At 41.0% G+C, this 13,631-nt stretch overlaps 1 protein-coding gene and 1 pseudogene across 1 annotated transcript in view; one reads left to right on the top strand and one right to left on the bottom strand.

Annotated features, from left to right (window-relative positions):
• The window catches only part of CDK1 (cyclin-dependent kinase 1), a 51,059-nt gene that overhangs the window by 31,397 nt on the left and 6,031 nt on the right, over positions 1-13,631 (top strand). The window lies entirely within an intron of this gene.
• On the bottom strand, positions 5,906-8,612 carry LOC105001249 (annotated as a pseudogene).

The following is a 13,631-nucleotide window of genomic DNA, read 5'->3' as shown; positions in this document are numbered from 1 at the left end:
CAGCTCATGGACTGTAGCCTACCAGGCTCTGAGGAGCCTCTCAGTCCATGGAATTTTCCAGGCAAGAGTACTGGAGTGGGTTGCCGTTTCCTTCTCCAGGGGATCTTCCCAACCCAGGGATCGAACCCTGGTCTCCCGCACTGCAGGCAGATGCTTTACCGTCTGAGCCACCTGGGAAGCCGCATAGTATCATATGCAGTAGTGCACATATATACTTTAATTCATAGCTATACATGTGCTTGATAGTGTTTTATCTATGGAGTGGGCAGTCAAGAATTTGGTTTTCTTTGTTCTCTAGCCATATAGCTACTCTCCCTCTCCTTTCTCAACAGTATATAAAACTGCTGAAAGGCTCATTTGGGAAGCTTTTTAAAGCATTGCATTCAGATTTGTCCTGATGGCTGAGGAGAGACTTCATACAAGGTTTCTAGGGTGAGTGGTAAAATTTGAGTAAGGTCCTTTAGTCTGTGCCAAATCTCTCTAATGCAGACAAAGGAAGGATAGATTTCTTCTTAGCTCAATCAGTCTTTCCTTCCTGCCAAGATCTTAAGTTTTAAGAGCTTACTTCCCCCCCTCATACTTGAAGAATTCTTTTTATGTTTATTTGATGTTGGAGCTCTTCTCCAGAGTGACTTTTCACTTATTTTCCCAAATAAGCACCAAGCTTTATCAACCCCCTTCACTCCTTGCCCCTGATATGGGTTGGAAGGGCATCGACTGGGGACAGAGTTCCCCTCTCTTCTGTTGCCAGACATCTACATTTGACAATAGATGTTAAGCAAGCATCATCTATCATGATCATTCTGTCTCTGGAATAGAATTCCAGAGCATTCTACCAACTTCACCAACAAGTTCTGCTTATTTACTCACTGTCTGTGCATTGAACACTCTGCCTGCTTTCTGCCCAGGAATCCTTTCAGCTGTACCATAGTCAATGTCTAGGCTGAGGCTTATTTTTCATTTTCATCTAAGTTTTCAATTAGTATTTTCTTCTTTCCCCATTCTTCCTTTGCTCTCACTTCAGTGATATCATGGAAGTCATTACAGCTTCTGAAAAATATAAATTGTGTTTTATTAAAAGAATTACTAGTCTGTGATATTTTAAAAAGTACTTAGGTCGGGAATGTGGATTATGATTTGAATTACAGAAAGGTCTTAAAAGACTCTTTTTTATCTTCTTGACTTACAGTTTGATAAAGATTTCAATTTTGATCAACTGTTCCAGAGACCCATCCATAACATAGTGTGAATTTTACTTGAAGTATCCCTTTCCTCCAGTTCAGGCCTTGGCTTGTAATAGAGTGTCTGTGTTTTGAGATGAAATTTGGAAAAATTGCCCATCCTTGTAAAGATAAGCCAGGTGACCCTTGCAAACATCCTCACCTAATTTCACACAAGAATTCTGAGCTTATCAATTCCCAGACTGGTGATGCTCTAGCATCTTCAACCCATGGCTTCCAGAGTTGCCTAGGAGGCATCTCCATACCAACTGTCCAGAAGGCAGATAAAATCAGAGCAAAGTGCCTGGAGAGGTCTGAACATAGTACACCTCAGTTCTCACATTCCATCAGCGAGGACACTGTCACATGGCCAGGCTAACTGCAAGCCAGGCTGGGAAATAAGGGCTAGTTGGGCATTAAAAAAGAAAAGGAGAATGTGGGTACCCATCTCTGCCACTGAATACTTGCGTTTTGACTCATGGAAACATTTATTCCAAAGTCCCCCGTATCAGCCAGTGAGAGTCAAATGTGTGTTCAGAGGTAGTGGAATCCTTTCCCTACACAGGCTGGTAACCCTGTTGTTTCATAGAGGATGGCAACCCCCTTCTAAATGGTGCACAGTGGATTTGAGTTTCACCAAAGGATTTCAGATGATCAGTAAATCTCTACAGAAACAAGCAGGGGTGACCTCTCTGGAACCATAATCAGAAGTGTGTTATATCTACCTCCTCGCTGGAGGCTGTGATCTAGTGTTCCCAAGTGTCTGAAGAGCTAATGTTCATGGCCTTTTCATCTGACCAGGGGAAATTCTGGCCTTATCTTTGCAAATAAAAGTAATTCTGCTGAAATTGCCTACTTGTTATCTGGAAAGACAGAAGGAATTCTTTGGCAAGAAGGGTCCTGGCAACTAGCCTCAAACCTGGGCGATGGAAATAGATGGTCTGGACAAATGTCGCAGACTTTCATCATTTGGAGAAACTAATACATAGGGCATCAGCTGAGTTTCCATTTCAGTGCAACTTAAGCCTGAGTGATAAAGGCAGCCTGCTCTGTGAACTTTGTATTACATAACCCTCATGTGATTCAGAGCTCCTATTTATAGTTTTCCTTTGTGTGGAAATGGAGTGGGTTACAGGGATGCAGCTTCCTTCTATCCCAGCATCCCAGAAGGAGACGGAAAAACAATTCTGTATTTACCACCTAGCCTAGGGCTTTCAAAACTGCTCTTGCTTTATCGTCAAAAACAATTTTGGCATCTTGTTGTTCAGTCGCTAAATTGTGTCCACTTCTTTGCGACCCCATGGACTGCCACATGCCAGGCTTCTCTGTCCTCCACTATCTCCTGGAGTTTGCTCAAATTTATGTTCATTAAGTTGGTGATGCTATCTAACCATCTCCTCTTCCGCCACCCGCTTCTTCTTTTGCATTCAGTCTTTCCCAGCATCAGGGTCTTTTCCAGTGAGTCAGCTCTTTGTGTCAGGTGGCCGAAGTATTGGAGCTTCAGCTTCAGCAGCAGTCTTTCCAATGAATATTCAATTCCTTTAGGACTGACTTGTTTGATCTCCTTTCAGTCCAAGGGACTCTCAAGAGTTCGTTCATTCATTCATTTATTCTTTTTTTAAATTATTTTTTAATTTTATTTTATTCTTTCATCATCCATTCATTCATTCAGATTACAAATATTTAGTGAATGTCTACTAGACACTAGGAGTGGAGATAAGTGGTTGAAAATACTGTTTCCTAGATCTCATCCCAGACAAATGAAAACAAACTATCTAGGGGTGAGTTCTGGTCATAGGTATGGAGATATGTGTGTGTATATACACACACACACATATAAATATATATATATATATGTATGTATGTATGTATCTCACTGGGTGGCTTGCAGGATCTTAGTTCCCCAGCCAGGAATCGAACCTTGGCCACAGCAGTGAACGTGCTGAATCCTAACCACTGGACCGCCAGGAATTCTCTGGTCATGGGTGTATTTTAAAATCCCTTCAAGAGAGTCCAATGTGCAGCTAGGATTGAGAATCACTAGAATTTGTAGACTCTGAAACCAGAGGAAATTATAATGTTTAATAAATCAAGGAGGCGCACTAGAAAGAGAACCAAATAAAGAGGGTGTTGAAGAAGAGTGCAGAGAAAATTGGAAAGTGCTTGATATAGAGAAAGAGAAATAATGCTGGTGTCTGATTCACTTGTGGCAGAATGTTAGCCTTTCTACTTTTTAGCTTGTGTGATGCTGGACAAGCCATTTAACCCTCCGAGCCTCAGCTTTTGCATTTTTAAACTGAGGATATTAATCATCTTCACATTCTAGGATCACTGTGAGCATTTAAGTAGAATGCCAAGTGTGCAACAAATCTGTTATTTTTGTTGTTATTTGGAATTCTGGAGGAAAGACCAAGCATACAAGTTGGATAGTTAAAGATGTGAGTATGATCCTAGGTAAATCTCTCTTGCTGCCAAAGGTGAGTGAAGGCCACTATGTATCTGGGTGTCTGAGCCCTCAGCCCGATACAGTGCACCTTCCTTGGGGGAAAAGAAATCATTGTTATCTTAAAACAAATGTAGATATGTTGTTGATGAGAATGTCAGATTTATATCAATTGATTAAGAAAAAAATGAGAATTCACATGGTTTGAAACAATCCCATTTTGGGGAGGACACCTTCAGGGAGCTCTCAGGCCTCCCTGAGGGTTCTCTTCACATCTCTGCCGTTAGTCTTCCCTGACCTTCCAGTGAAGAGTGTATAGCCCTGAGCATAACCAAGGTCTCAGCATGTTGAGTGAGTCTGGACATTCAGAGGTCATTCCTTCTGGATTTTTAGTTAAACATTGTTAGGATTTCTTCAAGTGACAGATTTTGTAAGCATCAGCAGATATGTGTATTCAGTGTATTTCTTTTTTGATTTGTAAGATAAACGATAGCACAATCTATACATTTTTAAGCCCTGACATTCACCTTAACAATATATCTTTGAGATGATCTGCATCCATCCATAAAGAATGTCACCCTTTTCTTCTTGTAGAGCTGCACAGTATTCTTTTATGTGGATGTATTATAATTTCCTTAACCGATATTCTGATGATGTTTTCAGCATTTTGCGGAAACATTGCTGTTTAAACTTTTTGTTTAAACATTGCTGCAGTGAATGACCATGTACATAAGTCATTTTGCATATGGAAGCATCTTTTGTTCTATAAATTCCTGGGAGTGGAATAGCTATATCAAAGGATATGTTCATTCACAGACTGTCCTTCACAAGGATTGTTCTAATTTCCACTTCCACCAGTGATGCACGAGAAGGCCTTTATCCCCACACCCCCACCAATACAGTCTCCTATCAAAGTTTGATTTCTGCCAATAGGCTAGATGCAAAATGGCATTTTCTGATAGCTACATCTATCAGATAGTAAAGTACATCTCTCCAATTATGAGTGATGTTGAATTCCATGTCACATGTTTTAAGACTTACTTGGGTTTTCTTTGCTGGGAAGAGTTGGTTCATATCATTTGTCTATTTTTAAAATTAATTTTATTAAAGTACAGTTGATTTACAATGTTGTGTTAGTTTCTGGTGAACAGTGAAGTGATTCAGTTATACATATGTATATATATACACATTCTTTTTCAGATTCTTTTCCATTATAAGTTATAACCAGATATTGAATATAGTTCTCTCTGCTATACATTAGGTCCTGGTTGCTTCTCTATTTTATATATAGTATTGTGTATCTGTTAATCACGAACTCCTAATTTATCCCTCGCCACCTTTCCCCTTTGGTAACCATAAGTTGGTTTTCTAGGTCTGTGAGTACATTTTTGTTTTGTAAACCAGTTCACTTAAAAAAATGAATGTATCACTTAAAAAAATTCCACATATAAGTGATATCATAAGATATTTGTCTTTCTGACTTATTTCACTTAGTATGATAATCTCTAGGCCCATCCATGTTGCTGCAAATCACTGCCTATTTTTTAATTGGGTCATTGGTTTTCTCCTTATTGATTTTTAGAAATTCATTATATATTTAGAAAAATGAGCATGCTATCTATTACAAATATTTCTTCCTTCCAGTTTTGTCGTTTGTCTTTGATTTTTTTCTTTTTCTGCACAATGTTGTGGCTTCTGTGTTTCATGTGTGCATAAATGCAAAGGTATTCTGCACTCTGAGATTATTGAATAGTTCTCTCATGGTTTCTTATGTCACTTATAATACACTATTCTTTTTTATATTTAAATTTTTGTACCTCTTTGAATTTTTCTGGGTGTAAAGTGTGCGGTATGGGATCCAACTTTCTTTTTAGATGGCCATCCAGCTAGCCTAAAGTCTTTAATTGAGTAACCTACCTTTTCTCTGTGGATTTGCGATATTGTTCTTTAAGATATACTAAATTTATCACATACTAAATTCCCATGTATTCTTAGGTCTCTTCTGGACTTTCTATTCTTTTTCATTGGTCTCTCAATCTGTTCATGTATCAGCACTATATATTTTTAATCACTATAGTTTTATTTTTTATTTATTTATTTTTGGGGTACCAAATTACTTTATTTGAAGGAATGGTGCTAAAGAAAGAACTTAAGTAGATGTTTTGGTACAACTTATAGAAAAGGTGAAGGTAACTCAAATATGCATGCACTGCCTTGGTGCCCAGGAATGTCACCCCTGTGGCTACGGGAAGGCAGCCTGAGGCTTAGCTCTCATGTGTCCAAGGGTGTGCTTGTCAAAGAGGTACTCTGCTATGCCAGACCCAGGGGCCCACATCTTGCACAATGTGATTATGTGGTTACCCAAGTCTTTGTGGCTTCTACCTGCTCATTCAGGTAATGAGTCTCAGTGAAATTACACAGCTGGGGGTCATTTTTTCCAGTGGCCAGTTTGTGCAGTTCCAGTAGTGACTGATTCACACTTCCTTCCAAGCACAGCGCACATTCCGTTGCATTCAGCCCATTCTCCCAGTCATGGCGGTCTGGTTTCTTGATATCCTGAAGGAAGATTCGGCCACCTCGTTGGTTCTGCAGCTTCATCGGTTTCTCAGTATGTTCCCTCTCCTCATGAGATTGGTGAAGAAAGTATTTGGCAAAGTTCTTCAAAGCCACATCATCGTGGTCAAAGTAGTATGACGTGGGCAGGCAGACTCAGGAGGTGTAGCGCTCCAGGTTGATCTGGCAGCTGATGGAGGCCTCCAAGTGCTGGTGGTAGTTCTAGCGCACCTGCAAGGGGGATGCGGTTGTCAGGGCGGGTGGCTGAGAAGAGGCGGCGGTGGCCCGCGGCGCTGCGCGTTGCTGGAGTGGCCGCAGGGACCGTGGGCGGTGGGAGGGCCCTGTCAGGCGGTGAGGAGGGCTGGCTCTGAGTGGCCGGCAGGGGCGGGGGCTGAGCAGCCGCTTGGGTTCAAGCACTGTTGAAGCAACAACCTGGCGACTCTCCGCGAAGCCTATCACTACAGTTTTGTAACATGCTTTAACTTCTGTTTCGGAATAAATTTGGTAATTATTATATTTTTTCACACAGAACTGGAAAAAGCCAGTTTTTGTTCCAATCCCAAAGAAGGGCAATGTCAAAGAACGTTCAAACTATTATACAATTGCACTCATTTTACATGGTAGCAAGATAATGCTGAAAATCCCACAAGCTAGGCTTCAGCAGTATGTGAACTCAATGGACATAAATTTGAACAAACGCCAGGAGATAGTGGAGGACAGAGAAGCCTGTCTTGTTGCAGTTCCATACGGCCTCAAAGATTTGGACACAACTTAGCGACTGAACAACAACAACAATAGTATCATGAAACAGGAAATGCTTATTAGTAGATGTGTTCTTTCTGGGCTTATTTCTGTGTCTACACCCTTCTCCACATAGACCTTGGTACTGACATTTGCATCCATACTTGTGTAGACTGCTACACTCTACAGATTGTCACACTGATGTGCATATAGGATCACAGCTGATATATAACTTGGTGTTTTGCTTTTTTAACACTATATCATATCTTTTTTGGTATATTTTACAAAGCTTCCAGTAATAATTTTTTTATTGTATATTATTTGCTATATTTATTTTTTAAAAGTCAAGAATTATGCAAGCAGGTTTTTAATCTCCATTGACACTAGTTTGGGTGGAGAAATAAAGTTTGGAGGGTTATTATTTATACATTTCATCTAAATACTAAACAAGCTAAATGAACAATCTGTTAGTTGCTGAAAGCTTAGAATTAGAAAGAATGAGAGCTCATTTAGAATCACTGTTTCTCGTCTCTTTTTTGGGAAAAGATTTGAGTATTTTTCAGAGTTATTACTGAGTAGCTTGTGTAATACTGTTTGCATGAGAGAGTCCAACAAAAAGGCAAAGCAAGAGTTATGTCCTTTTCCTTTCCAGAACACAGCATGTTTATCCTTTCTATGGGGTAAATTTGAGTAGTTCCCGTAGAGCAAAACAACCTGGAACTCTAGAGTGATTTCAGCCAACTAGTAAATAAAAAGCAAACAACATTAATCAAGAAATACTTGTGGGAGAATGAACTAGATCACTTCTGTCATCCCACTGCTTTTTGCTGTGTCTCTGGCAGTTGACCACAAGATGTCACTATGGCATCTTTAATCCTCATAATCCTGTAGCTGGCTGGGGGTGGGAAAAGAACAAGGAAGAAAATCTTACAGTTCTATGCAAAATGGAATTTTCTTTTTTTCTGGCTGCCTGCCAGGCTAATAAAAAAAATTTTTTTTAAACCAACACATGAATTGAAAAGGCTTTCAAGAAACATCTGCACAGTGAAACTGTTAACTCCAAAGAAGTCCAACATTTTATTTATACTGTATAAATTAAAATGGAAAATAAAACCCATTTGGGCCAATGTGCAAAATCTCCAAAGCAAGAGAAAAGTACTTCTGAAGTCAATCCATTTTCGAAACGATGGCATTAAATATGGAGGATGTAATAGTCTAAAACAACTGAAATTCTGCCCAGTGAAGCTTTAAATAACCAGTTTCTCAAAACAAATATTGTTAATTAACCAAATTTCCCTCCATGGACTCAGATTTTAGAGGAAAGAAACAAATCATTTAAAACAAATGCAATCTCTCATGTTTCTTGGGTGAAATGATTTTCAGAAATGGCTAGCACAGACTGTAGCATCCCCTCCATAGGACACATCTACAGGTCAGCGGAGAAGAGCCACTGCTTTGGATCATGATTCTGAAGAACGGAAAATTATATTAAAAAAAAAATCCTGTTTATTTATTTATAGAAAGCGAGAAAGTGCTTTTAAAAACCAGCTGTACACAGAACACATCTTGTATTTGAACAGCCATCTTTTAGGTGGTCTGCCCAGCTCCCCACCTGTATATGGGCATCCATACTGTACCCGATACCCCACAGTCATGGTGTGACTGGCGTGTTCTGTGACCCACCCAGTGTTCTCACCAGTGCTAGCAGCCTGACCAATATCCCTTTCTTAGGAATTTGGGATTAAGTCAGTTGACTCTCTTTCCTAATGACTGGACAATGACAGACAAACTCTGGAAATGTTGGTCACCATATTTTCCATCTTGCCAGCCAGGAAGCAAAATCAGAAGTCTACAGAGAGAGAGAGGATGATGAAGGGGATCCTGAGGACCACTGATAGAGAGGAAGCCTTGGTGGCATCCAGGTTTCCAGTAGGTTTCCAGTTCCATCTTGTCCTTGAGTCCAGAGTCCACTCTTTTTGTTTGTTTTTAATGAGAGAACACCCTGCATCTTCCCAGTAAATAATCATTTTGTTCAAAACACTCTTATGACTCTTCAGGATAATCTGGAGCTCAAGTCATTGTAATTCTTTCTCTTTGCACTCCAATCCTTCTCTGCCCTCCAGCTGTCTTCTGCCCCCCATCATTTATCCAGACATTTAGGTTATGGGATATTTTATTTGGTCACTTGAAGCAACACTTTTTGCTTGTGGAGGGACAGTGAGAGTAACCTAGACAGGCCTCAGGGAATACTTTGAAACATCAGTCTGCACAATCTTTGGGTGAACTGGATCTATGAATTAGGATTCTACAATAGAACTTCCCAAAATTTGTCCCTTAGAACATTAATCATGAAAATGTTAAGAATACGAATAAAGTATTCCATAGTAAAATAAGTCTGTGAAAAAAGCAAAATACATCTCCCTCTTGCATGTGCACAAGAGGGGACTAAAGATCCTCTTGATGAACTTGAAAGAGGAGAGTAAAATGTTGGCTTAAAACTCAATATTCAAAAAACTGAGATCATGGCATCCGGTCCCATCACTTCATGGCAAATAGATGGGAAAACAATGGAAACAGTGACAGACTTTATTTTCTTGGGCTCCAAAATCACTGCAGGTGGTGACTGTAGCCATGAAATTAAAAGACGCTTGCTCCTTGGAAGAAAAGCTATGACCAACCTAGACAGCATATTAAAAGGCAGAGACATTACTTTGCCAACAAAGGTATGTCTAGTCAAAGCTATGGTTTTTCCAGTAGTAATGTATGGATGTGAGAGTTGGACTCTCACATATAAAGAAAGCTGAGTGACAAAGAATTGATGCTTTTGAACTGTGGCATTGTAGAGTCCCTTGGATTGCAAGGAGATCCAACCAGTCCATCCTAAAGGAAATCAGTCCTGAATAGTCATTGGAAGGACTGATGCTGAAGCTGAAACTCCAATATTTTGGCCACCTGATATGAAGAACTGACTCACTGGAAAATACCCTGATGCTGGGAAAGATTGAAGATGGGAGGAGAAGGGATTGACAGAGGATGAGATTGTTGGATGGCATCACTGACTTGATGGACATGAGTTTGAGCAAGCTCCAGGAGTTGGTGATGGACAGGGAGGCCTGGCGTGCTGCAGTCCATGGTGTCACAAAGAGATGGACACGACTGAGAGACTGAACATTGCGTGTGCATGTGTACTCAGTCACTCGGTCGTATCCTACTCTTTGTGACACCATGGACTGTAGCCCGCCAGGCCCTTGTGTCCATGGAGTTTTCCAGGCAAGAATACTGGAGTGGGTTGCCATTGCCTACTCTAGGGTATCTTCCTGACCCAGGGATAGTCTTACATTTCATGTTAATGTATTAAAGGCTCTGATAAGTCCTGCAGTCAAAAAGGGATCAAAATTTGTTTAGCCTAGGATTTTCAAAGTTTATGTCCTAATATTAACAGATTTCTTTGGGGAGAGGAGTTAATCCTTATTGGCAACATTTTAAATGTTATTTAAAAATGTCTGTTCATTTCTGCTTTACAGCCAAACTGAATTTGAGGTGGGCTGACCTTGGGAATTTTGATAGGAAAGACCCTGGAAAATCCTCACTTCCTTACCTCCTACCTCACAGCCCTTTATTAGTCAGGTAGTTAGTGAGAAGGCTAAGAAATGGCCTAGATATCCAGCGCTGTGGGAGAGACTGCCTATGGCCTCTCTTGACATTTCCTAGAGCCCTGACTTTATGCCCTCATTTGGTCTTTTTCAAAATATAGCACACACTGACAAAAGTGCGTAAGTTACAAGTGTACAGTGATCAACTTTTCCAAACAGTTTCACACACTATTGTAGCCAGCACCAGGGCAAGAAACGACATTACAGGCTCCCAGAAGCCCTCTCACGCTCTTTTAGTCACTTTGCCACACAAGGGTAGCCACTCTGACTTAATGCCTTTTCTTTCCGCATAAATGGATATATCCTGGAGAATAAGGACCGACCCTAGATCTCCTGGTATCACTGCAGTCTAGAATAGGACTTAGGATAGTTGATTGGGCTTAACTGTAAAGCAGGAACTATAAAAGCACAAGGTGCCCTCAGACTCCTGGACAGGGTGGTGGAGGGGCCCTGGGGTCAGACTGCCTGGTTCAAACCCGTCTGCGACTCCTACTTGTCTGACCAGGGCCATCACTTAAGTCTCCAGGAACCTCAATTTCCTGCCTTGCGAAGGGACTGGGTGGGTCCTGAATGTCATCACAAGTATTCTTATGAGAAGGACAGAGAGAAACTTAAAGATGGCCTTGAAGATTGGATGATAGAGTCGCAAGCTAAGACCTGCCACCAGCCACCAGAGACTGTAAGAAAAAGAGCTGATTGTCCCATACAACCCCTGGAAGGGAGTGTGGCCTTTGCCAAAACCTTGACTTTGGCTCAGTGAAATTGATTTTAGACTTCTGGCCTCCAGAAAGGTGAACGAATAATTTTCTATTGCCTTAAGCTACCAAGTTTGTGGTGATTTGTTAGGTCAGTCATCGGAATCTAATATACGTATCCTGTGACTGGTGTTGGGGAAACAGCAAGAAAGAAAAAGCAGCCTTTGTAGAGGTTACATTCTACCTTGGAACACAGATTATGAACAGATACATGGATGAACAATCTAATGTCAGGGTTCTGCTGGCTCTACACTAAAGCCATTGGTGGGAGCCCATGCAACCTGGGAGAAGGGCAGAAAACAAGTTGGGCAAGGTGTGCAGGACTCTGCAGGCCCTAAATGATAAGGAGATAAGGGCTCTGTATTTTCTTCTAAGTATGGCTTTGGAGATTCTCCGTGCATGTGGGAAGCCAGTGGGGCTCCTCTTCAAATTGTCCTGGGAAAGGCTAGGGACAGCAGTCGGTCTGCTGTTCCTGTCCTGGGTTACCCCTTTAATTTGCTGTGCCCTCAGGACATTTCTTTAACCTCTCTAGATTTTAACATCCTCAACTAAGGTTGAATTAACTAATTTATAAGGCTCTTCCTCTTAAAACAAGAAACCAAGTCACATGACTCTTGTCTGAACAGGGAAGCCACGGTCGGAAACACAAAGGCTCCTCCTGCCGTGACTATCCTCCTCGGGGCCACTAGAGGGAGTCCGGCGAGGCAACCTGTGCAGAATTGAATTAAGAAAAGACGGAGGGTGTGTTGTTTTAAAAAGAAAAAAATCCTCTGCTCATTTCCAGAATCTGCTTCTAATTATCCGTTGGGCTAGACTCTTAACCACACACGTTTCAGCCAATCCTAGACGGCCTAGACTCCTTTTTCACCCTAAGAGCAGTCAAGCCACAAGAGATGCACTTTCAGACCAGAGGAGTGGAACGAAGATTCACGGATTCCCTCGTCCCACCCACTGGCCCTGCTGTCCAGAGCCGCTGAGGATTAAGTTCCCTCCCAGCTGTACGAACTCCTGATGGCCGAAGCTAACATGGGACTCAATCGCCTTTCTAGTTTATTTCAAGAGTAATTTTCTAATTACTCTTTACTCTTCATTTTGTGTTAAAGGCTGGCAAACGATCCTCTTTCCCTCCACATCAAAGTAGGAGAAAAATGATTTGCAGTTCATGTAATGAAAACCTCAATTTCTGGTATCCAAAGGCCCTTTTAAGAAAAAATGACAAAAGGAGGTAAATTTGGGAGGTACTTTTAGCACACATTGTTAAAGCAAATTAAGGATATAATAATCATTAAGAGGCTTTTTGATTTTTGTTGTTTTTTAAAAAGTTTTTATGGAATATATTCGATTTGCAATGTTTTAATTTCTGCTGAATAGCAAAATGACTCAGTTATATATATATATATTCATTTTCATATTATTTCCATTACAGTTTATCACAGGATATTGAATATAGTTTCCTGTGCTATACAGTATGACCTTGTTGTTTATCCATCCCATATATACTAGTTTGCATCTGCTAATCCCAAACTCCCAATCCCTCCTTCCCCTAACTCCCACCCCCTATAGCTACTGCAAGTCTGTTCTCTGTATCTGTAAGATTTTCCTTCATATAATCCTTCTTACATCTAAATCCAGAAACTAAAGAAAGTGGAGTATCTAGAAAATGATCCACTTGTGTATTTGTTGAGTAAACCTTTTCCGTTTAACTCCTTGTTTTGACATAATTTTGGACTAACAGAAAAGTTGAACTAAAGCTGGACCATAAAGAAGGCTGTTCAGTTCAGTTCAGTTCAGTTGCTCAGTCGTGTCTGACTCTTTGCGACCCCATGAATCGCAGCACGCCAGGCTTCCCTGTCCATCACAAACTCCTGGAGTTCACTCAGACTCAAGTCCATCGAGTCAGTGATGCCATCCAGCCATCTCATCCTCTGTCGTCCCCTTCTCCTCCTGCCCTCAATCCCTCCCAGCATCAGAGTCTTTTCCAATGAGTCAACTCTTCGCATGAGGTGGCCAAAGTACTGGAGTTTCAGCTTCAGCATCATTCCCTCCAAAGAAATCCCAGGGCTGATCTCCTTCAGAATGGACTGGTTGGATCTCCTTGCAGTCCAAGGGACTCTCAAGAGTCTTCTCCAACACCACAGTTCAAAAGCATCAATTCTTCGGCGCTCTGCCTTCTTCACAGTCCAACTCTCACATCCATACATGACCACAGGAAAAACCATAGCCTTGACTAGACAGACCTTTGTTGGCAAAGTAATGTTTCTGCTTT

The sequence above is a fragment of the Bison bison genome, unplaced genomic scaffold (genome assembly GCF_000754665.1).
Source record: "Bison bison bison isolate TAMUID 2011002044 unplaced genomic scaffold, Bison_UMD1.0 scf7180017864380, whole genome shotgun sequence".
Classification (NCBI taxonomy): domain Eukaryota; kingdom Metazoa; phylum Chordata; class Mammalia; order Artiodactyla; family Bovidae; genus Bison; species Bison bison.
This window is presented reverse-complemented; position numbering and strand designations above follow the sequence as displayed.